Source organism: Mus musculus, chromosome 1 (assembly GCF_000001635.26).
Source record: "Mus musculus strain C57BL/6J chromosome 1, GRCm38.p6 C57BL/6J".
NCBI classification, from domain to species: domain Eukaryota; kingdom Metazoa; phylum Chordata; class Mammalia; order Rodentia; family Muridae; genus Mus; species Mus musculus.
In genome coordinates, this window is record NC_000067.6 from 170,545,806 (window position 1) to 170,569,841 (window position 24,036).

Below are 24,036 nucleotides of genomic sequence, written 5' to 3' on the forward strand. Positions count from 1 at the left end.
ATGCACTCAGGCTCACCCGGCAGGTATAGTAACACCTTTAGTTCCAGCTCATAGGAGGAGCAGCAGTTCAAGGCCAGTCTAGGCTAAAGGAGATCCTGTTTCAAGAACACTACTGAGAGGTGGAGTGGTTATAGTGAATATAAAATTCCCTGCTATGTAGAGGTTTAGGGAAGAAATGAAAAATCACATTTGCAAGAGAAACACTTAAAAGACATTCCCAAGGCTAATAAATAAGTTCATGTTTATATATCAGGTAAGAACTGCATAGTCTCTGAATATGCCACGTTAATAGCCTTCACATACATATATATGTACATACATATATATATACATACATAATGTGTATATGTATGAATGAATATATATGCATGTATATGTCTTGCTTTATGCTACTGTTATTTTGCTAATTATTATTATATGGAGAAATATCAGTAAATAGTTTTATAGTAGTCAATTGGAGCTTTCTATTTAAATATACCCAAAAATCAATTGTTCGTAAAGGAAGAAACCATTTTGTAATTATTGTACTCACCCAAATTTATGTGTCCATAAATTCCAGCTTTTAAATACTAAGTTGTCCTAAAACAGACCTTCACCTGTGTTGTAATATGCTTGCTTCAAGTGTCCTTAACTTCTCATGAACGAGTTAGTCTGCCCTGGCTGCCATGTTGCTTCATGTCCCCTGTGTGGACATGTTACCTAAGCACTTATCCTACGCAGGCAGAGAGGTGAGGTGCTAAGTCCTGACACAGTCCAGACAACAACAGAAGAGTTGGAAAGAGTCGATGGTAGGAAAAGGAAGAAGAAATTCTAGCTAACCCTCACCCTCACTGTTGTTTCTTCTGATTCTAGCTAACATTTACTGAGACACATGAAGAGGCATAGTGTGAGTGTCCTGTAGGATGGCTTCACTCTACAAACACACCTACTAAGACCCTCTGTAACTACAGAGCTCACTAAGGACAGGGCCATGTTTTTACTGCACTACTCTGAAAGTGGGGTATCATCCTATGACCTGACCACTAGCTGTGAGATGGGGGGGGGGGGCGGCAAGTCACTGGGGCTTCCATTTCCTCATCGGCAAAGTGGACCCATTATCCCTCAAAGGCAGTGTTCCAAGTGAAAAGAGGGGAGAGGCACACCATGGGCAACTCTGCTCCTGCAGACATGTGGGTGAAAAAAATCCCAGTATAGGTGTGTGTGTGTGTGTGTGTGTGAGAGAGAGAGAGAGAGAGAGAGAGAGAGAGAGAGAGACCCAGAGAGAGAGAGAGAGAGAGAGAGAGAGAGAGAGAGACCCAGAAATGGTCATTCTCAGAACACATGCACCTTATTTTCTTAAGTTTTATTTATGTACATGGGTGTTTAGCCTGCAAGTACATTTGCACACCAGACAGGGTACCATGGGACTACAGTTACAGACGGTACTAAGCTGCCATGTGAGTGCTGGGAATTGAACGTGGGACCTCTGGAAGAACAGTCAATGCTCTTATCCATTGAGCCATAACTCCAGCCTCCACCCTGCCCCCTCTTCTACCTTGCTTTTTAATGAGAGATCTCTCAGTAAAGCTGGCTGGCCAGTTGAGCCTCAAGGATCCACGTCTGTTCAGCTCCCCAAGGTTGGGGTTACAAGCATGCACCACCATGCCTAGCTTTCTTACATACGGTGTGATTACCAAACTTGGGTCCACATGGTTGGACAGCAAGTACTTTACCAACTAAGCTATGACTCCAGCTTAGTGTGGGTCTCTTTTCAGAATCTTAGTTAGGGTACCTATGACTGTGATAAAATGCCATGTCCAAAGCAACTAGGGGAGGGAAAAGCGGATTTCATCTTACACTTCTAGGGCCATCATTGAGGAAAGTCGAGGAAGGAATCTGGAAGCAGGAGCTGACGCAGAGGCCATCAAGAGCTGCTGCTTACTGACTTGTTCCTCACAGCCCGCTCAGCTGGCTTTCTTATAGAACCCAAGACCATCAGCCCAAGGTGGCACTGTCCACAGTGAGCTTGGCCCTCTCACATCAATCATCAATCAAGAAACTATCCAACCGGCTTGCCCACAGACCAATCTGGCTGCAGCATTTTCTTGATTGAAGTTCCCTCCTCTAAAAGGACTCTATCTAGCCGGTGTCAAGATGACATTAAACTAGCCAGCACAGAATCCATATCCAAGAGAAACAAACTCCAGGAGAAGAAGCAGAGGTATCGATCGACACTCTGGGTAGCAGTGGAGCGAAGAAAGGCAGTCAGGAGTGGGGAAGACACAGAGACGACACTGGGGAAATTGTACCCAGTGCATCCAGAGAACATGTTTGAAAATGAAGGAGAAAAATCTAGATTAATCCTCTGCCTAGTTCCTGGGCCAGATTGTCAGTTTGTCCTTCTTTCCTACCTATCTATCAGCTAAATGCCTGCACAGACTTCCAGCTGCCGAAGCACTTTTCCCTTAAAGAATAACTCCTCAGTTGTGACCATTCAAGCTGTATTTGCGCTTTCCGTTTCCACACTGATAAAACCGTATGAGTGTAAATAAGACACTGCACAAAGTAGTCTAGCATATTAGGCTTTCCTTAGGGTAGGTCCTCAGAGGGCAGCATGACTTGATGACAGATATGAGGAGCTCCTTTGTATACCTACACGCACGTACCTACACACAGCCCTTGCACGTGCATGTGCCGCTGCCTAAAACCCAGCAGCTTTCATAGGAGGTTGGAGGAAATTTTCCACTGCCCCCAACAGCATGAAGACATCCCACCACTCCCATCAGAGTCTATTTTTCACTTGGGCTGCGTACAGATTGTTACCACCCATGCTGCCTCCCCCTCAACATCCGTTTCCGTCATGGGGAGCCAAAGATCCCTAATACGACTCACACTTCAAGTCCCCAGAAGACAGTTCCAGACAATTTCCAGTGTCCCGGTCAGCCCCCTTATTCATTAAGCATCCCTGTTCGTTGCCCTTCAGTACCTTAAGAAACAAGATGGAGGTCCCAAGCCTGGAAGTCAAATGCTCTGAGATTCAAGAGAAAGGTAGAGAGCTGCATAGAAACCTGGGGAGATGATCACAACCCTTTTCAGAGAGAAAAAAGCCACTGGAGTAGGCCTATGGTACTTTTAAACTGAGTCCTTTTTGTGTTGGCAACTTTTAAACAACATTTAAAAACAAAGTGAAACAAAATACCAAAACAAAAAGAGCAGCAGGCATCACACATCCTCTGCTTACATTTTTGCCATTCGTTGGTTTTGTTGTGTTTTGTTTGGGGCTTTTGTAGGATAGAGAGGAAACTGAGTAGAAATTTCACTTTTATCAGGAGAGAAGCTGAAAGCAGAGACACCCCAATGCAGTTCTCAAGGAAACGTAGGCACCCGGGCTCCATGCCGGCATAGCGATGTCTTGTAAATCCTTCCCGGTTAATCAGGTTTCACATTGGCTTGTGTTTGTAAACCAGGAAAGTAAAGCCCTTTTTGGAACGTGTCCACAGACTCTCCAGACTGGCTGTGCCGCTCCACAGGCTACTAGGGTAATTCCTGCCAGCAGTCCCTCTCGGGTTGTTATGGCAATAGAGTGCTTTGGTTTCTAGCTCTTTCTTTAAAAGGAAAATACCCGAGCCAGGTAAGATGGTTCAATAGGTAAGGGCTCTTGCCACCAGGTCTGAAGGCCTGAGTGTGATAATCCATATGGTGGAATGAGAACCAACCTCTTCAAATTGTCCTCTGACCTACACACACACACATCCATGGCACACACACACACACACACACACACACACACATCCATGGCACACACACTAAATAAATTTTTTAAGAAAAAAAAAACTGGTACCTCTACCTCACCTAAAATGTTGGAAATGATGGCAATTTATAAGAACACCATTTCATCAAGATGAGTGAGTCTCATCCCAAGGTTCTAGAAACGCCCATAAATTTTGCTATAGGAGCCAAAGGCTTCCTGAAATGATATGTTAGATTTTGTTAGGGGCAGTTTTCTGAGAAGAGAGGCTGTGCTGACTAGTTTTATACCAACTTGACACATGCTATCTGAGAGGAGGGAACCTCCGTTAAGAAAATGTCTCCATGTGATCAGGCTGCAAGCCAGCCCGTAAGGCATTCTCTTAATTGGTGATTGATGGGAAAGGGTACAGCCCATGGTGGATGTACCAGCCCTGTGCTCCTGTTCTGGGTTCTATAAGAGAGCAGGCTGAGCAAACCATGAGGAGCAAGCCAGTAAGCAGCATCCCTCCATGGTCTCTGCATCAGCTCCTGCCCTCATCTTCCTTCCCTGCCTGAGTTCCTGCCCTGACTTCCTTCCGCGATGAATTGCAAAGTAAATCCATTCCTTCCCAGCTTGTTTTTGGTCATTGTGCAATAGAAACCCTGACTAAGACAGAAGCTGATGCTGCCAAGACTCAGAGGAACTCAGAACCTTCCCACAGGACATGTGCAAGCTCTACTCTACCTCTGCACACCCTTAGTGACATGCAGGGCCCACAGCAGGTGGGCGCAAGCTGATTTTAAAATGTGGGTGATCACGATTTCGGTTCAGAGAACCATGGGCTGCGTAAAAGCTCTTACAAATACTGGTTAATCATACAGAAAACCTATGGAGGAGTGTTTTGTTTTTAAGTCAAGAGTTGACTGTGGAATCAACAAGACAAAGCACACTTTGTAGGGATTTGGGATGGAGGAAACATTTTACAATCTTTGCATCTGCATCGTCTCATAACACTGAGAAAGAAGACAATACAATATTCACTGCACACCAAACCTAGGGTAAGAGTCTTGACATAGGAAAGTGGAAACAAAGGACGGATATGTGGGCCTGTCTGTCAGATGGCCAGCAGCTACAAAGAGTCTTTCAGGCTCCCAGGAGACAATGGAAGACCCCTGTGTCCTGATGCACGTGCTCTCTGTCTGTCTGTCTCTCTCACTCCACACACACACACACACACAAACACACACACACACACACACACACACACACACACACAGAAGAACTGGAAGGATAACTGGACTCTTCACAGGAAGAACCAGAGGGCATCCTAGCTGCAGCCTGGCAGGGCACCAGCCCTTTTTATTATGGGACACACAAGGACACATTCCTTCACCACTGGGCTCAGCGGTATATCTAAAATGGGAAGAGGAAGGAGGCCAGCTATCCAGACTGAGGGGTAGCTAGGAAGACCCTTGGAAGCCCTTGGGCTCTCTCTGTCAAGGCACATTATTTGACCCCCCGGTTTTTATGTCCTTCTGCTTTCCTCTCAACAGGATAACAGCTAGGGTGGCTCTGTTCACACTTCCTGCCTAGAGAAAGAAAAAAAAATTGGTGGTAAATTCTCTAGTGAGAGGCGAGAGAGGGAGTGGTAAAGTGTCAGGCACAGGCTGTAATCCATTAAACAGCATCAAGTAAGTCCACACACAGAGTAGCTGCAACTGGCCAGCACTCATCCACCGACGACAGGACAGATGTAAGGAAGCCCGTGCTATCTGGAGACAGCCACTATGAACAGGATGTGTGAAATGAGCTCCTGTCCCCAGGAAACTGAAGCCAGCATTTTCTGATTATTAGATTAAGCCCAAGAAAATGTCTAAATGCAACCAGCGGGGCACTCATAACTCCTCATCCCCTGATGCTTGGAGAGACACATATATGTGTAATATAAGCATCACGAGAGGTCAAATAACTTAAACAAAATGGGTTTAACTCAGACTCAGGCCACAGAACAAAGGCTGCCTCTTTTCCAAAGCTGATAAAATATATGTTCCCTGTCCCCTTAAAGAACACAGACCTATATAGGACCTTCAAAAAAACTGAACAGAAGGCTCTCTGAGAATACCAATCTACAAAAGAAGATGGGGGCGGGGGGAGCCAAGTGAATCCTCCCGCCCCCCATAGAATGTCTAAGACACAACCCACCCTGAATCTGTACCCGAGTTGGTTTTACCCATCTTCTGCATTTGCTATTCCAGGAGTGAGAACTCTCACTCACATTGACAGATGTCCGTAGTTAGGGCTGATCCCTAGGTCTTGCACTAGGACTCTAGAATATTAAGCTGCCAACTCATGTAGGATCCTCCTGAGCTGCTGTTAGGAGAGAATGCAGTGGACCAGAGCAATGCTGAGCACAAAGGTGACGTTAAAGGATGTGAACATCTGGAGTACAGCAGGTCTCAAAAGGACAAGAGAAGAACCTGACAGAGGACAGGACCACACTGTGCGAAATGAGGCACGGAAGCATCCCCACCTCATGGATGAGATTAGCCGCCTCAGAAACGTCCTGGCAGCATCCTGCTCTGAAGCACTCAGCTGAGGTGATGAGCAGATCTGCTACCACAGGGCATCAGGGAGCAGTCAGCTTAAGACATGAGAGGAAAAGACACTGGGGTGGTATTTACAAAGGGAGATGGTCAGACCATGGCCTGCAAATCCCCAGCTTCTGCAGAAGGCAACGGAGATGAGAAAGCAGAACCCAGGCTTCCAAGGTCACAGGCTCAGTCCCATGAAGGCTGATCGCAGACCTTAAAGGCGACCAGCCTCCTGACATGGAGTGACTTATCTAGAAACAGCAGGTAGAAAGGCCTTCTGGTGTCAATCAATTTCAATGTATTGCTCCTATCAATCTACCATCGTCTGTCGCACAGAGGTGACTCAGAGAGAAGCACCTGTACAAAGACAGGAAACCTCTCAGAATTTAAAACCTGCACACTTGCCATTATGATTTGATGGCCCCACAATCTTGGTAACAAGTCGATTTTGTTGTTGTTGTTGCTGCTGTTGTTTACATTTTTTTAATTTTACATGTATGAGTCTTTTGCTGTATGTAACAGCACCATATGCATGTCTAATGCCAGCAGAGGCCAAAAGAGGGCATCAGAATCCCTGAAATGGTGTTAGAGATGGCTGTGAGCCATGGTGTGGGTGCTGGGAACCAAATCTGGGTCCTCTGCAAGGTCAACAAGTGCTTATAATAGCTGAGCCATACCTCCAGCCCCAAAGCATGGTTTCTTTTAAGTCAATTCTTCAGAGACTGGCCTTACTCTGGGAGAAAGAAAATACCTTAGAATTGGCTCTCTTCTTATGCGCAACACTGCCCATCCCCACCCACTTTCCATCCACTTCCCATCCAAATCCGATGTTTTAGCCCTAAATTATTCTACCAGAGTCCAAACTGTGGCCTCTCACTGAAGTGCTTCCCTACCTGAGTATCCAGCTCAGTTGGAACACGCACATGTAAAATGCACATGGGTCTGTGTTCTGATAAGGACTACAATATTTCCTACTGGTCTACAAGCCACACTCGAAGGTGAAGCTCGATCTACCAGACCATTCATCGTCCTGGGACCCATTCATAAACATGTGCGCACATGCAATGGTTCCCACGATGGATAGCTCCAAATCCAAATCTCTCATGGATTCGTGTCCTTTTTCATTAAGATTTCAACTGAGATTCTGAGGGCTGAAATTATTTGCCCCACACCGTTCAGTCAGCAAAACGTTTTCACTCAGAAAGCAGCTACCAAATTTAGAGTCACATTAAACTGTTGTGATTTCTCCAGTGCACTTATCTGTATCTGAAATTACCTTACTCATTTTATTAACATTATTATAATTAGTCTTCTTTCTCTCCTTCTACCCGCACTCCTAACACTGAGGCTAGCTTGTAATTCTCAGAACTAGCAAGGGTTACTTTTGTCTTCTTCACTGTTACATCCCCCCCCCCCATGTAACCTAGAACAGTATCCAGCTCACAGTGGGGCAATGGATAATAGCTGTCAAATGAAAGAGCAAATGCTAACAAATGAAATATATGGCTGTTTCTTCAATAAATACATAGAACATGAATTGAAGCATCCTGGAATCTGGGTCTAAGTCATAAGTACCAGCCACCAGTTTCTGAGAAGCTACTCGGAATACTACAGGATAAACATGAATTAGCAAGGGACAAATATGCAGAAAATGCCAGCCTACCTGTTATGGTTTGGATGTAAAATGTACCCATAGGTTCACACATCTGAATAGCTGGACCCTGCTGAGGGACTGTTTTTCAGGAAGATGTGGTATCTTTAGATGGGACATCGCTGGAAGGAGTGAGTTGATGTGGGGAGGGCCCTGAGGTTTATAGCCTTGTCCCCTTTCATGTCATGTCTCTGCTTCCTGACCCACTGAAATATGAGATGAGGGAACCCAGTCATATTCTCCTGCCACTGAGGAACCACCTGTAGCCATGCCTTCTCCACCGTGACAGACTATATCCCATCAAACTGACCAGAATAAATTCTTCTTTGCTTAATTTGCTTCTTTTCAAGAAAATTAACTAATATACCTAATCTTGGCAAGGCCTTCCACCCATTCTAGGGAAGAGGTCTTAAGAGATAAAACTATAAATAAATAGGATGAACTAGATAAAGTTGAAAAAAATACCTTAACACCCTGGGTGAGTGGAGACAGGCGAGATCGGTGGAACTTTTATACAGGGAGCTGTCGAGGGAGGGACGGACTGACTACAGGGATGCCTCCAACTCCCAAGGTTAGTACAAGGTATGAGGATGTCCTTGTGTCAAGCTGGTGGAAGTACAGCCCTCTGTCAATCAGCCAAACCACTATCAGTCTAGGTGCTGCTGTGAGTGACAATATGTATGCATGTGATTAGGAGCCCCATGGATGTAGAGGAAGACACCCAGGTGATCTGGATGGGGCTGATTTGGTCAAAAGACCTGGGTGGCAGAATGAGAAGCCCCTGAAGGAACTCCACCTCTGGACAACAGCTTGCCTTCCTGCACAGTGTTCCCACATGACACACTGTCCTGTGCCCTGTCCAACAACTCCCATAACTGCAAAAGCCTGCTCCTTCCTGTGCATCCCTCCTTAGACATTACCCACTGGTTCACTTCTCTAGTTGAACCCTGACTGATTTGCTGGCTAAGCAGGATGATCTCATCCTGCTGAAGAATAGCATGGCCTCTCCTACCAGCTGTATCCATAGTGAAAGCCACCACAGTCCTTCCCATTTAAACTGTTTGGGTACATGTCCACACTATGACACCTTAAACAAGGACTATGGACTAGTAAACAAAACCATATATACCACTCCATTACTTGAAACTAGGGCCAGACAGATATTCTATTGTGGCTGCCCTGCCTCCTAAGAGAAGAAGGGTGCACAGGTAGAAGAAGACACCCTCCCAGACAGCCTAAGCCCCACGCCATACCACATCCCACTGACAGGACTTCACTGGCACCCAGACTCATTTCTGCACTTGATATGTGGAAGTCCTGCCAACTGAGTCATGCTTGGCCATCTGCCAGTCCTTCTCCTTCGGAAGCAACTGTGCTCACTACAGGAACCAAAATCACCCACCACGGGCCTGCTGCCAGTCCCAAATGTCACCTCCCCCAAGGCCTTCAGGAAGAGAGTGGTATGTGTGCTCTCATCCTCATCTCTGGGCACCAGGATTTTGTCAACTTGCTTCTTTCAGTGACCTCTGTGTTACCATCCTCTTCCTGATATGCTTCGCTGGCCCAGCATGCCGCTGCAGAGATGGAGCACAGAACAACTAACAAAGTACCAGGCACAATAGAACCTTCAGGATAACACACCCTCCCTGGAGTCCTACACATCATTTCACTGCAGTATAGCAACTCATTCCGTAGTTTTATTAAGGATAGGAACAATGTAGGCAGGAGGTGGAATGAGAGCCAATCTTCACTGTCAACTTGAATGGATTCAGAATCACCTGGGAGACATACAATTTTATCTTTGGGGATGTTCCCAAGAAGGCTTAGCTGAGGGAAAGCTATCTTGAGTGTGGGTGGCACTTCCCCACAGACTGGCATCCTGGACTGAGTAGAGGGGCCAGGAGAGAAAAAGTAAGCTGAGTACCAACATTCATCTCTCCCTGCTTTACAACTAGAGGCACAAAGTGATCAGATGACTGACACCCATGGTACCACCATGATGGACACACACTCAAACACAAGCCCAAATAAATCCTTTATTTTATTATTTTTGTCAGAGGTCTTGTCAAAGCAATGGGAAAGGGAACTACTACTACTGAGGACAACTGGTCTACCCCTGATCTGTTTAGACACTAATCCATGCAATCTATGGTATAAGTACATGTGTACTTAGACAAGTGATTTAAAGAGCAAAAGTAAGAGGTAAAACTTAACATGTCTTTTCCATAAATGACAGCTGTAGCGAACGACTGACAAAACTATTCAATAGTCTTCAGGGTGTCTATTTTTCAAATGTGCATCTGTGTCAGAATGTCTTAGATCTCAAGCTCTGAGGAAAGAAAACCTGCCTAAAGGTCCATACATATCACTGATGTTAAAAGCCCAAGCAAAGAACAACCTGAGATAGGGATGGCCCCTCTGGGAGGCACTGTTCTAAACTCCCCAAGGTGTTTAGACATACATCAACTGAACACCAAGATGACTGAAAGAAGCAGCCTAGGCTATGCAATCAAATTCAGTGTCCAATTCTCACACACCTTCCACAAGAAGCTCCTGAGATGGTAACTCAAGCCTTCCTTTCTGAGGTTTTTTGCTGGTACCCAACCACTACACAATCCTTCTGCTGGCCACACCAAGAAAGAGTTCTGAAGTACCTCACATCCTCAGAGACTACCACAGGGGTTCCCAAACTGCCAAAGAGGCAGGCAGACAGGCTCTAAGACATACAGTTACTACCAGTTAGGTTAAAAATCTAGAGCTACCTTAAGTAAGGCGCCAAGATAAATAAGAGACCCCTGATTACTCCAGGCCTCCCTAGCTGCAAGACAGTGAGAAGAGTTAGGGGTATAATGGGATACCACCATGCCACGCCCAAAGGGACATCATTTGGGATCTTCTCTGAATCTTTACTACCACCCATGTCTACTGCCTCTGAACTGAATGGTACCTAGGCAATAAGGCTCCCAGGTCTGCAGAATGGAAGACTTCAGAGATCAACGGGTCCAAGTTCTCCTCCATCTCCAGTCAGGCTTGACTCATCCTGCTGAGGAAGAGGGCAACTTCTCAACAACAACGAGGGAGTGCAGCAGCATCCAAAAATCCCATGTCCATTTTTCTCCAGGAACATCGTCCTCCTACTTGGCAGGTATCGTCCTCTCTGTACCCCATCCGTCAGGAAAGCCTCTGCCTGCAACAGCTTGCTGGCAACCAAGTCACTCTGTTGACATTGCTTTCACTTGACATCATTTAAGACCCTAGAGCAGATTTCACACTTGCAAGCAAGCCAGGGCTCTCCACTGTTCGTAATACCATCCTATTCATTTTGAGACTAGAGCTCCAAAAGTCTTAAAATACAGTAAACAAAATAAAAATGAGTCATTCTTGCGGGAGGGAGTCCTTTTTCTCAGGAATGAATTCCATCAGGGGTCAACGAGCTCTGCTCTTCTCCTCCGTTGTCAAAGGGGGTAGTCCTCACCACAGTCATAGCCAATCAAGGAGAAGCCCCACAGCTCTGCCCTCACGGCTGAACCAGAAACCCTGACTCCAATAGCTTCAGCTTCCCCATGTACTCTTCCCCAAACACAACACGACAGTTCCCACCACAGGGCTTCTTCCCACTTGATGCTCTGTCAAATCCTGTCTAACTTAGAAAGCCCCACTGAGCCAGAATCAGCAGCCCCAGTCACATACCTTGAATACTGTGCACGATTTGACCCCATTTCATTTCCTTCAAACCACTTATTCCTGCCTAAAAATATACCATTTCCTATCAGCCTCTGGATTTGTTTTAGGACAAAAGACTATCTGTCTTACTCACAACTGCATCCCTGGTACCTGGCATGCAGGAGACAGATGCTCAGTAGATGTTATCTGAATGAACATCCATTGAGTAATTTCATGGTTATAGCTCAGGCCTTGACATCAGATACTCCTTGGTCCAAATCCTGGGACTGATGTTCATTAGTGCCATGACTCAGGGAAGTATTTCATCTTACCTAAAGTCACAAAGGTAACACTACGTAGTGTTTGGGTTTTTTTGAAAGGGCAACATAGTCCAGGCTAACCTCCATCTTGATAGTCCTCCTGAATGCTGGGATTATAGATGTGTGCACCACATCCAGCACTCTAATTTTAATATGTATATCACAGCATTTTAAAGAGAATTAAATATTAGGGTTAGGGTTAAAGACTCAAGTTCCCAGTATCCCTGGAGCACAGTTATGTTCTGAGTTGATATAAGTAGCAATTGGTACTCTTTGGCCATGGCAATAATTGTGGTGGCGTATGCCATACAAATGATCCACCACTGGCATCACCTAGGATATTTTTAACTTTGGCTAAAGGAAAGAGGGAGTGTGACAAAGCAGAGACAGCAAGGAAGTTATTGTCAGACGATGATGACTAACCACTCCATCGCTGAGCACAGGTGTGTGGAGGAGGAATTCAGGAGATGGCACAATTCTGTGAAAAGCTTCCTGAACTCCAGAGCACTGGGTTTGAGGATATCATCAATATGAAAACTTCCTTCATCTATAGTTTAATATTCTTCTGGGTCCCCCGGCTCTGCTCACCTCCTTGGACACATTCAAAGCTCTCTGGCTGCCATGCCTGGTAGGACAAGCCTAGAATCCCAGCTACTCAGGAGGCTGAGATAGAAGGATCACAATTTTAAGACTCACTCAAAGATACACAGGGAATTCAAGGATAGTCTACCCAACTTAGAAAGAACTTGTCTTAAAAACCAAACCAAAAAAGAGTGTCTGAGCATTCAGTAGCAGAATGTGAGAGGCCCTAAGTTCAATTAGCTGTACTGAAAAAATAGGGGTGGAGTAGGATGGGGATAGCTAGTAACTATGTATCCAGACAGACAGTGGGCCATGAATGACTTAGTGCAAAACTCTAAACAGCACGCTAGAGGCTCAACAACAACAACAACACACACACACACACAAGCATCCCTCCCTACATGTGACAACATATAGAATTTAACTGTCTTGATGAACACAAAGCAATGGGGGCAGGGCAGTGGGCAGTGAAAGGATTAAATCCCAGCTGTTCTGAGATCACAGCCCCTCAACAGACCTGAGAAACTTGGGGATGGAGAAACAACCCAGAGGACCCTGAAGTTTGTAGGCAGCTGGACCTGGATGGAACAACAGAAGACAAAACAGAGTGAAAGAGACTCAAAACCCACCTCGAGGGGTCCTGGAATGAAAGTCCTCCCAAGGATGCCAGCTTAGACTGCCTCCCTCAGCGTGCACTGACGGTGGGCGCAGTGAGCATTAAAACAGTGAACTCAAACAGGGACAAATCTGAGCCATCCACGTGTGCTCTGCTCCCGCTGGGAACTTGTCTCTGATGTACAGGGGACAACACAGAAATGACGTTCCACACCATCCACACAGAACTTTTCAGGTATTCCCTGTGTGAGCCGGATCCATGCCAAGCGTTCCATTTTCATTTCATGTTTCAGCACGGATAACCCTAAGCACGGCCCAAAGTAGAGAAAAATGCAGTAAGTGGTCCCCAGGGGTGACCCAGTTTCAGTCACCGCCAACTCAGAACCACTTAGTTTAGCTTTTTCTACATTGCTCCCCAACTCATTGGAGAATCACAGAAAACCTCAGATATCAAATTGTTTCCAAAGTAATTCAAAATATACAAGATAGAGATCATATGCGTGTATGTGTGCACACGCACCTGTGAATGCAGACACATGGACATGCGCACATGTGTGTGGAGGACGGAGCAATGTCCCTCAGGTGCTGTCCACCCATTTGGCTAGGAAGGCTGCCGGCAAGCCCAGAGGGCCACATGTCTCCACTTCTCCAATACTGAGATTACAGGTATGAGTCACCATACCTGGCCTTTTATTTGGGTTTTAGATATCAAACCCAGGTCCTCATTCTTACACAGCAAATGCTCTACCGAGAGAGCTAACTCCTAGCTGTAATCATTCCTTAGGCAGCCTCACAACCACTTTCCTTGGTTTTTACCATCAGTCAGTGCCCAAGATTCCCCTCACCACCTCAAAGACATTGTTATATATTTCATTATAATTCTTATTATTCAAATGGAGTCCAAACTACAATTGCTTCATTCACCTATTTTTAATCCTCGGGCTCATCTTGAATTTTCCTCTCTGTAATTTACTTTCGGCGGTTATTAGAAAACCCAGATCATTTCCCTGTGGGTTTTCTATAACCTAAGTTTGGCTGACTGCCTTCCCTTGGTAGTATTGAGCATGTCCTCTGCTTCTTGGAGATCTTTTCAGCAGTATGTTGGCCATGTGCGGTGGCGTGCACCTGCAATCCCAGCACCTGGACTAGACATAGCAGTACCAGGTGTCTCAGGCCAGCCTTGGCTACACAGTGAGGGCAGGGGTAGTATGGGTAAATGAACAATTTAAAAAGAAATTAAAACTTAAGTCTGGAGGTTTGGTTAAATTAAGCATTTTGGGGCCAAGATAAATCAAGAGACGTAGGAAAATGACTGAGTGGGTAAAGGGACCTATGCCAAGCCTGATGACCTAAGTTTAATCTCAGGGTTCCATCTGATGGACAAAGAAAACTGACCTTTTTACAAGTCTCCCTCTGGCCTCTACACACACACACACACACACACACACACACACTAATATTTTTTAATCCAGAGACACACAAAGCCTGGTTAGCATCCCTCTGTGTTGCCAGTGTGTCCTCGAACCACCACCTAGACCCATGGACCCATTACAGAGATTAGAAAACACAGAGTCTGTTCAGTTCCCCGCTCTCCTAGCCACCCTCACCTCCCAAGGCACTTGAGGGAGTTCTTTCTTTACCTCTATTTGCCAGTTGTCAAAATAATGGGTTTATTGTCCAAGCATCCAACAGAATGACTTTTTTCCTTGCAGAATGACTTTTTTCCTTGCCATGCTAATTTTTAACAATGCCCAGACTGTCCCCATTTGGCCAGTAGAAACCTCTCCAGGTTGGTTTTAAAGCCTTCTTCAACATAGCCTTGGAAGTCCTGGATGGTGCCCCTGCTTACGGCACACTCCCTCCTGTCCCAGAGCAGAAAGTTGTCTCTTCTCCAAAGAGCCTTGGCTGCTTTTCTTAGGAAATGATCCTTGTCAATCACAACCTGGCCCAAAGGCAGGCTTCCTGCTACAGGGTCAAATATTTGGAGCCTTTCCAGTCATCAGAACTCCAGCATCTTTAAAAACTAAATGCTTCACCAGTGCCTACCAGTGAGCCACCAAACTGAGGACTGGGATTTCCGTCACCCCATTGTCCTTATGTCAGTGCGTCCTTCCTCCTGCCAGTGTTATTAGATGTTTACCCCCAACAATGACAACTGAAGAACAGTCTAGCAATGTTCTCATTGGTTTCAGAACCATCCTGATGATGGTGTGCTGCTTGGGGAGGCAGACCACGGCAATAGTGAAGCCAGGCAGGCTCTGATCCTGTGGGTCACGCCAAACACCTCAAAACAGTTACATTTGTTTGGCTTTCTCAGAGATTGCTTTTTATTTTAAAATTATGTATAATTCTACATTTTTCCAACACTAAGTCACTGAGACCAGGTGTGTTAAAGAAAGGCTGTATCATGTCCTCCCCTCCAGGGTGTTTGCTGTTCGCTCTCCTCTACTAAAACAAAACAAAACGGCCTTTTGTTACTATTCTGACTACATGACTCACTCTCCCATTTCTTAAAAACAAACAAGAAGTAAACAAAGACATAGAGTCTCTTCTGAGGCAAATATTATCTTGTGCTGTCACCTAACAAGGTCTAAAGATTACTCCACTGCAGATACCTCCTTCCCCAAACACACACACACACACACACACACACACACACACACACACACACACAGTGCTTGGAGATTGAAATCTAGACTTCAAGGCATACTTGGTAAGCACTCCAGTGGCCCCGCTCCCTTGTTGTTTCTGAGAAATGCCATCTTTGTATGATCTCAATCACTGAGTCAAGTTGGGCATTTTTTTTCACATGGTTATGATACATTCATGATAATGACAACCCATGTTTCTAGGTTTTTTTATACTTTTATTCTGTGTTATATGTATATCTGTACATATACCATGCCATGGAACGACAGTGGAGCTCAGAGAACAACTTGGGAGAATCCAGTCTCTTCTTCCATGTGGATCCCAGGGTGGGAACTTGGGTAGGCCAGTTTTGATGTGAGCACCTTCACCCACCGAGCCACTTGGCTGGCCTTCATGTTTCTAGTTTTAACTTCAAGGGTCTGTAGTTCGACAGTCTAAACAGAACAAAAGCATGTGTGTGGAACATGAAAAATGAGAAGCACTTTTCATGGTGAAGCTACCAAATACCAGTGAAGAGTGTTCCCAACAGTAAGAAAAAAATCTAAGTTCTTCAGAAACTGTAGCAACCGAAACTGGAAGGCTTCTAAACACCAATCCCACTAAGAGCACATAAAGATATAACTAAGAAACCTGGTGGTCTCTAATCCCAAGCATTCAGAAAGAAGAGGCAGGTGGATCCCTGTGAGTTTGAGAACAGCCTGATCAACAGAGCAAAATCCAGGCCAGCCACGACTACACCACTGAGACCCTACCTCAAAAAAATGTGGAAAAAATAGAAGATGACAGAGAAAGAGAGAGGGAGGGAGGAGGAGAGAGAGAGAATGCTTCTAATGACCAATAAACATAAGAAAGAATGCTTCCAGTAACTGACAATTAGGAAATTTTAGGTATTTCACATCATTAGCCAAAGAAATGCTAACAAAATCAAGTGTTAGCATGGGCCTCTCACAAAGCAGCAGAGAATGTATGTCCCATCAACTCGCATTCCTCTAGAAATCACACAAGGGGAGGAAGCAGAGGGTGTGCCCATCCTCCCCCCCACCCCCACCCCCTTCTATGACTAAGGACTTACAGAGGTGCTCAAGGAGATGCAGAGATTTAAATAAGAATGTTTACTGCAGCACTCTATACACTGAAATCTGTCCTAGAACAATGCATAAATGATGGTATGTCCACACAATGGAATACAACTTAACAATGAAAGCAAATGAATGAAAGAAAGCTAAACCTCAAAAGCTCCAGGTTGGGTAAGAGAGCATGATATAATGGAGGAAGATAGTCACATTGGCCTGTGACCTACACACACACACATGCACACACAGAGAGGAATGCACACCTGTATACACATGTGTATATACCCATACACAAACACATACATACACCATACAAGGACCCACCCCCCAAAAAATCCATAAATCCATACACAAAACCAAAAAGACTAAGAATGGTATTTTTAAAGATTTCTTTATTTTATTTATATGAGTACACTGTAGTTGTCTTCGGACACACCAGAAGAGATCATCAGATCCCATTACAGATGGTTGTGAGCTACCAAGTGGTTGCTGGGAATTGATCTCAGGACCTTTGGAAGAGCAGTCAGTGCTCTCAACTGATGAGTCATCTCTCCAGCCCCTAAAAATGGTATTAGGTAATTAAATATGGCAAGCTTCTTGAGTCAGGGTCTCACCACGCTACAGAAGCTGGCCTCAAATTCACATACCCCTGTGTCTTAGTCAGGGTTTCTATTCCTGCACAAACATCATGACCAAGAAGCAGTTGGAGAAGAAAGGGTTTATTCAGCTTACACTTCCACATTGCTGTTGATCACTGGAACTCAAGCAGGTCAGGAAGCAAGAGCTGATGCAGAGGCCATGCAGGGATGTTTCTTACTGGCTTGCTTCCCCTGGCTTGCTCAGCTTGCTTTCTTATAGAACCCAAGACTACCAGCCCAGAGATAGTTCCACCCACAAGGGGCTCTCCCCCTTGATCACTCATTGAGAAAATGCCTTACAGTTGGATCTCATGGAGGCATTTCCTCAACTGAAGCTCCTTTCTCTGTGATAACTCCAGCCTGTGTCAAGTTGACACACAAAACCAGCCAGTGCACCCTATTTCAGGGTGCTGGAATTACATGTCATCATACCAAATTTTCACATGTTTTTCAAAATGATAAATATAAGGAAAGGATAAAACAATGACTTGAAGATGGTGTTTACTTGAAGATGGATGAAAACAAATTGAATATACAGGGACTTAAACTATGTATGTTCTCTTCTGGGTGTGTGACTTCTTTGTTTCATTTTACTTGTTGAGGGTCTACTAAGTAGCCTCCACTATAATATAGACTCTAATTTGCTATTTAGACCAAGCTGGCCTCAAATTCAGAGATTTCCTTGCCCTGGCCTCCCTAGTGCTGGGATTAGAGGTGTGCTGCACTAGGCCCTTGTGTTTATAGTTTTATCTATAACATATGCCTAAAATATGTCTCTTTTTTGTTGTTTTGTTGTTGTTGTTGTTGTTTCTTTGAGACAGGGTTTCTCTGTGTAGCCCTGGCTGTCCTGGAACTCACTTTGTAGACCAGGCTGGCCTTGAACTCAGAAATCCACCTGCCTCTGCCTCCCAAGTGCTGGGATTAAAGGCGTGTGCCACCACCACTCGGCAAAATACATCTTAAATATCAAAAAAATTAAATTCACTCCAAGAAGCCCAATTATGGTTCTAAGTACCAAGGTTCTACAGAGGCACTAGATCAAACTAAGGAAGGAATCTTCTAACAGTGAAGCTGTCTCTACATAAAATGTTCAGTCATGGAAAATGGAGACTCTGCCATCCTTGGAGTTACATAGATAGAAATAAGATGCTGAAAAGGGAAGGCTCGTTAACATCTCCATTGACAATTACATCTTTTTCTAGGCACAGTGGTGCATACGTGTAACCCTGCCACTCAAAGAGAGCCAAGGCAAAAGGTACTAAGTTCAAGGCCAACTTGGTTACAAAACAAGACTCTGTCTCAAAAAAGTCAGATCCCTGCAAAAAAAAAAAAAAATTACAACTCTAATGTGTTGTCTCTGCTTGAAGCCCTTGATTAATACCGCTGACTAATGAAATTTTAAACCACTAATTGTCTCTTGAAATGCCAGCAGAAGAAAAATGAAATGAAAGAATGAAAGATAACCCTAAAACTTACTAACAATTAAGAATATTAATTGACATGCACTAACAAAGATGAAAGAGAATGTCCTTAGTTATATAGCAAATTATATGGCAAGCAAAGCCAGCAGGCACTACCTGAGAGCCTTTAAACGGGAGTGGGGGTGGCGAATGCCTTCAGTCCCAGCACTCAGGAGGTAGATGAAGGTGGGTCTCTAAGAGTTCGAAACCAGTCTGGCCTACAGAGTGAGTTCCAGAACAGCCAGGGCTACACAGAGGAACCCATTCTTGAAAAAATAAAAAACAAAAGAATTGGGTGGGAGGAGGTGAAGAGGAGAAAAAAGAGGAAGAGGAAGAAGTGGGCAGAGCGGGAGAGGGAGAAGGAAAGAAAGAGGAAGAGGAGGAGGAGGGGGGAGTGTTTCGGTTAACACATTTAACCCTCATAAAAATCTGTTCTATCAGCTGAAGCTGAAGCTCAGTAGTGTGAGTAGTGCATGAAGCACTATGTGAAATTCCCTGCATTTCAAAATAAATCCAAGGAAGAAGGAAAAAAACCAAAGTTGAAAAGGTGACTTGCCTGGATTTGAACTCAGGTATCCAGGTGCTGAAAATCTTTCATCTTACACATGACCACAAGTTCAGGACATGAGAAATCCCACTTACAGATGTGTTAACAGTCTAAAATAGTCTCTACAGCACTTGACAAGCACAAGACAAATGACAGTTAACATTCTAAATGAGCCATTCATTATTGCATTCTTGCCCCATTCCCGACTTTCTCTTCCAATACCAGAGCCTATCCACACCACCCTGTCGTAACTTTAGATGTTCTAACTATGGACTTTGTGGCTTGCACAGCAGACATTTGTTTCTCATGATTTTGAAAGCCAGAAAGTCCAAGATCAAGATGCCAGCAGACTCAGGGTCTCTAGCAAAGGTTCTTCCAAGCCTGTAGACACACACCCACTCACTGTATCCTCACAATCCTACACTTGGGACCTAAGTACCCAAAGTCCTACCTTAATAACATCCTAAGTCCTACCTTAATGCCATCCAACTAGAAATCAGTGTTTCAATACACGGAATTCGTAGTCCGCAAGCATTCCGTCCATAGCACCTTGTCTTTAAGTCATTAAGGAAGTCTCTGCTTAAAGAACGTGCATGCCCCAACACTGGGGTTATTAGCAAGTACTTGCACATGACTATGGAAAACAGAAGGCTACATGAGTCTCATGCTCATAACGTGGCAACTAGATGACTTGCCTACAAGGTGCAAGAGTATCCTGTGGCTACATGGTACTAGATTTAGAGCTAGGATGGATGGCATATTTGGCCCACAGTTTAGAAGGGAGCATCAACAAAACAAAAGACAGGCATGTGTCTTCTCTGTTCACCCCTAAGACTGCTGTGTGATCCTGGATAAACTGCCAAACTCATTTTTACTATTTGAAATCAAAGTCTCAAATAGTGCAAAGGAAAACAAAGGAAAAGGCCTCTAAATGTACAGAAATTTACCTCGTGACCACCTCCCAGGCAGGCCAAAGCCAGATACCTGTAGACCCAGCAGACATGTACTAAACCATCTATCCATCAGTAAGACTGTGTTTATTGGTTAGCCTTACCAAGCTTGATTAAGGGGTGGTTCTCTAATTCTGTTTTATAGGTTTTGTGAGCTCCAGGGGAAGAATAAATCAAGCAAGATTTTTGCCAAGTTTGACCAGGCACACACTACCAACATTTAAATGAGACCCAAATGTGCAAAGGAGGCCAATGGCATGCTCTATTCCAATCCAGCTTTCATCATGACTACAGACTAAGACAGTTGATGGACTTAGGAGCATGGGGCAGATGGATCAGAATGAAGACATTTATGATGCCAGGAGACCACTCCATCGGACAGCCATAGCTACTTCCAGGGTGAGGCAAGAGAATGTAAAGTCCTTCTGCCCTCAGTCCCACCCATCAGCTCAGAGTCCAGCTCTTATCTGCCATCATCTGGGTGTCTCCTATGATATGAACTCTGACATAACGGGCCACAAGGGAAGCCAGGGAGGTTAGAGATAACCACTTTATACACCCCAAGTTCTTACTAAGTCACAGAGTGACTAATGGGGGTTCCTGAGGGAATCAAGAATCCAGGTTCTTGGTCACCATCATCAGAAATATGTCTTCAAGGACAGAAAACTGTACTGTGTTCTTTGTTGATATTGACTTATTCTTTTGCACTGCTTCTTCATTGCAAGAACATCCACAGTATCTCCTCCACTACTCTGTATGTATGCCAAAGGAGATATCAAACCCTAAACACATGAATACATGCTAAGCATACGAAAAGGCATTCTTTCCCTATTACATGGAGAAACAAGCAAGGTCCACAGGACATCCCAATACTGCCTGACTCCATATCTACATCACACGGTCCTTAAAGATAACCTTATCTTCAAGGTTGCATCCCCAGCACCCAGCGTTGGCCCTGATTTTACCACAGTAAACACAAAGCATTGGCTACATGAATAAAATTCTCTTCCAAATTTAACAGTTCTCCACTTATCCTCTGCTGGGAGATGAGGGGGAATTCTATCACGGCCATCTCTGCACAGTGGCATTCACTCTGTCAGAAGCTCTGGAGTCCAGGTTCTGTTAGCTATGGGATGTTAGAACATTCGGCAGCTAAAACTTAGTTCTAGCCACGGGTGAAAATCACCATGATTTCAAACTTTAATAAGTGTCTGTTACTTTTTTTATTGTTGTGATAAAACACCATGACCAAGATAGCTTATAAAAGAAAGTGTTTTAATTTGGACTTATGGTTTCAGAGGTGAAAGTATATGATAGGTGAATGTGGTGGTTTGAATAGGTTATGGCCCCCCACAGATCCATGAGTTTAAATGCTTGGCCCATAGGGAGTGGCACTATTAGGAAATGTGGCCTTATTGGAATAGGTGTGGCCTTGTTGGAAGAAGTGTGTCACTATGAAGGCAGGCCCTTGGTCTCCTGTGCTCAAGCTACACTCAGTGTGGTTGCCTTCAAATCAAAATGTAGAACACTCAGGGGCTGGAGAGATGGCTCAGCAGTTAAGAGCACTGACTGCTCTTCCAGAAAGCAACTACATGGTGGTTCACAACCATCTGTAATGGAACCTGATGCCCTCTTCTGGTGTGTCTGAAGACAGCTACAGTGTACTCATATAAATAAAATAAAGAAATCTTTTTTTTTTTAAGTACAACTCTCAGGTCCTCTAGCACCATGTCTGCCTGCATGTTGCCATGTTTCCTGCCATGAGAATGAACTGAGCCTCTGAAAGTGCAAGCTAGCTCCAATTAAACGTTGTCCTTTATAATTGCCTTGGCCATGGTGTCTCTTCACAGCAATGGAAACCCTAAGACATCAAGTATTCACACATATGAACCTATGGGGTCATTCTTATTCAAACCTACCATAGGAACTGGAGAGCACACAGAGCCCAAGTGTCTGAAAACTTGCAAAAGATCAGATACAATTACGGAGGGGGCGGAGGGAGGGAAACAGAAGAGGGGAGAAAAGCAAGCGAATCATTTTACTCTAACGGTAAATACACTTCTATGATCTTCCCTCTCAGTTGATGTCTCCACTATAATAACAAAATTGAATAAAGGATATGCACTGAAGAGCATAGATGAATTGGTATCCAAATCTTCCTTGCCATGTTACATATAGAAAGGCCTCTGATGCTTTCTTCTCAGCCTTCACATCATATAACTTTAATACTCAATAACGCACACATGGTCATTAACTTTGTTTTAACTATCTTTTCCTTTTGTCCAAACAAATATACTCAGTGCATATATACTGAATACAAAGTATTACTAGGCTTTGATACACAAACACGAATTATCTTCTTGGTTGGGGGACGAGGGGTTCAAGACAGTGTTTCTCTATGCAGCCCTGGCTGGCCCAGAACTCACTTTATATTCAAGGTTGACCTTGAACTCAGAGACCCACCTGCCTCTGCCTCCCGAGTACTGGGACTAAAGGCGTGTTCCACCATAGCACAACTGTCATCTTTAATTACCATCCTCTTGACCAAGGGAACAAGAAAACCAGTGGGATAGACTGGTTGTTGGCAAACATAAGGTCAATTCATCAAATCAACTGTCATGAACCATTAATCAATGAGTCCCTTTCTTGGAAAAGTCCCCAATCCCATGTTTGCCACCTGGTGGAGTGAAAGTTATCTGGGACTCCCTCAGCCAGGCCTTTCAGTTCTGCCCTTATTTTTAGGATGAACAAGTTGTGAGACCGCTTTGGAAATCCACCATGCTACTCCATAATTACTCCATGCAAACACCAAATTACGCAGCCTCTGTTTTGAGTAAACCCACTATTTGAAACACTGAATTTCTTAAAACAAAAGAGTGAGGACCCTCCAATCCACTCTGCCCAAGCCCTCTTCTCTTTAAAATGCTCAACTTAGCAATGACTCAACAGAAGCCTGGGGTCTGAGCAGCTAGCATGAGTGAGGAATGGTGGAGTGGCTGAAGAGCCCTTCCCATTGCCTGGTACATTAACAGCCCTGAACAAGACCCCTCCACCTCTCTCTTCCCAAGTGCCCTCATCTATAAACAACGGGGCTGACTCAGAACCTGAATCTTAAAATAAGGCTCTGAGGTTCCCCTGGCAATTCTATTTCTCTGGAACTCCACTTTGGTCATGTTCTCTGTAAACCATGCCCTGTTGCCCTAGTGAAGTTAACCCCCATCAACATGCCTCCATCAGAGCCAGCAGCCTGAGCTCAGCAGGACTATGGAACTCCATGGGCTCCTGGCTCTGTAAAGCGCCCTCGCCCTCTGTGAGCCTCGGAGGGGGCCACCTGTGAGAGGACACCTGCAATCTTCCCTCCAAAAGCTCACCAATCCATGGATCGAACAGAAAAGGGAAGTGCAGGCCGGCAGAAAGGATTTTAAAACCATCTTACGTAAATATTTACATCTTTTGCTGCTTCAACAAGGGAAAAAAATTTTAAAAACTCAAAACAATGATTTGATATGCTATGGTGACATTTTTTAAAAAATGATGTGCCAGTGTACGTTGGAGAGGGCAGGGCTACTGTATCCCTACAAAAGATCT

The 24,036-nt window shown here is 44.6% G+C and overlaps 1 protein-coding gene across 2 annotated transcripts in view; it reads right to left on the minus strand.

The window, feature by feature from the left end:
- The window catches only part of Nos1ap (nitric oxide synthase 1 (neuronal) adaptor protein), a 274,383-nt gene that overhangs the window by 230,339 nt on the left and 20,008 nt on the right, over positions 1 to 24,036 (minus strand). Inside the window, exon 1 of one of the 2 annotated variants that reach the window (NR_154593.1) lies at positions 10,899 to 11,305. The exons of the other annotated variant lie outside the window; for it this stretch is intronic. The gene's annotated coding sequence lies outside the window, so the exon portion shown is untranslated. Of the gene's footprint in view, positions 1 to 10,898; positions 11,306 to 24,036 lie in introns of those variants that run through there. 2 annotated transcript variants of the gene reach the window in all.